The 2,571-nt window shown below is 47.6% G+C and overlaps 1 pseudogene; it reads left to right on the top strand.

The window, feature by feature from the left end:
* The first annotated feature begins 308 nt into the window (after positions 1 to 308).
* Positions 309 to 1,942, top strand: LOC123812992 (annotated as a pseudogene).
* The last annotated feature ends 629 nt before the right edge of the window (positions 1,943 to 2,571 follow it).

Below are 2,571 nucleotides of genomic sequence, written 5' to 3'. Positions count from 1 at the left end.
GAAGTGGGGAAGGGCGAACACAGCCCCAGGCCACCACTGGGGGAGAGGGTGAGTGTGACATACCCCCACCCCCACCTCCTTCCAACTGAGTGATAGGGGTGCAGGAAACCATGGGGCTGTCCAAGTCATAGATAGTCCCCAGAGGTCCGCATCCAGAGCAGGCCCCACAGTGCTGGGCAGAGACACCTTATCAGTCACCCTGAAGTCAATCCAGCAGCAGTAGCAGCAACAGTAGTAGCAGCAGCAGCAACAGCAACAGCAGCAAGAGCAACAGACCTTGAAGATCGAGACTGACCTTGAGGAAAAGGATGAAAGCACAGGAAAAGGAGAGTGAATCTGAAAAGGAGAAAGATTCCTTTCTTGTAGTTGGTCAAAAATTAATGAAAACAGGTAAAATCCTCAATGATCATGATACTATAAGACAAGATAAAATTGATGAGAAAAACTTCGTGTTTGCTGTGGTGATGAAACCAAAAGCAGTGAGACAACTCCAGCACCAGCGACAACTCAGCAATCAAATCCTGCTACTATTATCACAGTTGGTTCCTCCACAGCACTAGCTGTGGCTCAGGTCCTAACCTCCTCCACTGCTTTGGCTCCCACTCCCGCACCCTGCATCTATCACACCAGCATCACTGACAGTGTCTTCTGAATCTGTACCTGCTAGTGCAACAAAACAGGAGAGCCCTGCAGGAAAGCTAGCAGAAACACCAGTGCCTATTAGCCTGGCATCAACTGGCAGTACATTAGAAGGTTCTTCTCCTGTCAAACCTTTTTAAAGATGCAACAAATGCACGTGTGACAGGCCAGTCTTAGGATAGTATGGTAAGCATGATCATGTCAATGGGCTTTGAAGAAGAGGAAGAAACTGTTGCCCTGGGAGCCAGTTTCAAGAACCCTGGCAGATCAGTGAAGCATCATTTAATGAGAATCCCAAGAGACAGAAAGTCAAGCTGTGGTTAACCCCCTCCAGCAACTAGTACGGATGCTCAGTTTTCAGCGGCTGCACCTGCAGCAACTAAGACAGCAACGACTACAGCTGGAACTGGAAAAGACACCAGCATTCGGGCTGCCTGTCACTACCAAATCCAATAAGCAATGACAGTGATTGAATCTTTTATGGGAGCTTTATTCAGATGGCCGGTGATCTGAGAAGATGGCGGGTTCGTACCCTAACAAACCATCTTCCCTTCTCTTTCCGGGCCAGATCTTTTATAAGGGGGTGGGGGAGGACAGACAAGGTGTGGTGAGGGATTTGAGATTCAGAAGCTGCAACATTCCTGTCCTGGGCAGTTAGCTGTTTCCAAGGGGGAGGGGTGGTCCTGGAATAAAGGTTCGGATGTCCCCAGGTAGTAATCTTCTATCAGTGCCCCAGGAGGTCGGCTATTTTTCCCAGGAGCCAGGATGGGCCTTATTTGTAGTTTCTGAAACAAAAGCTTAACATACACATTACTTGCTTGACTTATAACTTTTTACCTTAAGCTAAAATTTTCCAAGCCTTGAGTCCCCTATCACAACAACCAGTTCTGAAGGCCATCCCCTTGGGTTTTTACTGAATCAGCCAAAGTTTCAACAGATGAGACGAATTACTCAATAGAATCCTGTCCTGCTTCCAGCATTGCTACAACAGAAAGGTGGAGAGAATCCTCCCTTACTGCAGCCTAGTAGCCAACACCAGAAGGATTTTATTCAGATGTTAAATAAGCCAGTTCAAGAAGCTGGTGGTCCATGAGGAGGGGGAGGAGCTGGAGTGGAGGAGATGCAGAAGCTGGAGGTGGTCTTACGAACCACATTCAAGTAATGCCTCAGGAAAAAGAAGCTGTAGAAAGGATAACGGCCTTAGGATTTTCTGAAGGACTTGTGATAGGAGCATATTTTTGCTTGTGAGAAGAATGAGAAATTGGCTGCCAAATTTCTTCTAAATCGAAACTTTGAAGATTGAAAGGGACAGTTTTTTTTTTCAGTTTCACACTTCACACCCACTGGTCCCCGGATGGAAAAGATTTGACACAAAGTGGCTTTAGGGACCATAATGCCCCAGATGCCCTCCTGTCTGCGTGAGATTGATCAGGAACGCTCAACCAGCAGATCGTGGAGTACAGGAGGAGACAAGAGAAAGGGTGTGGGGGTGAGAGCCCAGCATGCCCAGGGCTGGACCAGGTGGCTGAGCTGAGAAGACAAATGAAAAGGAAGAAGGCGGCCCTGGCTGGTGTGGCTCAGTGGGTTGGGCACCAGCCTGCAAACCCAAAGGTCACCGGTTTAATTTCCAGTTAGGACGCATGTCTAGGTTGCAGACCAGGTCCCCAGTAGGGAGCGTGTGGGAGACAACCGATTGCACATTGATGTTTCTCTCCCTCTCTTTCTCCCTTTCTAAAAATAAATAAATAAAATCTTTTTAAAAAGAAAAAGAAAAGGAGGAAGAAGGCCAAGCCTCTTGTGAGTGATGACCTCTCCCCCACTGGGTTGTCTGGGATGACTTGGGCTAATATCCACAATCCCTGGTATAAGGGAGTAGATTCTTGGGGGTGAAGAGGGAAGGAACTAGGATATAGGGCAATGATAAATACAGTG

Source organism: Phyllostomus hastatus, unplaced genomic scaffold, assembly GCF_019186645.2.
Source record: "Phyllostomus hastatus isolate PE091 unplaced genomic scaffold, TTU_PhHast_1.1 phas_scaffold_93, whole genome shotgun sequence".
NCBI classification, from domain to species: Eukaryota; Metazoa; Chordata; class Mammalia; order Chiroptera; family Phyllostomidae; genus Phyllostomus; species Phyllostomus hastatus.
This window is presented reverse-complemented; position numbering and strand designations above follow the sequence as displayed.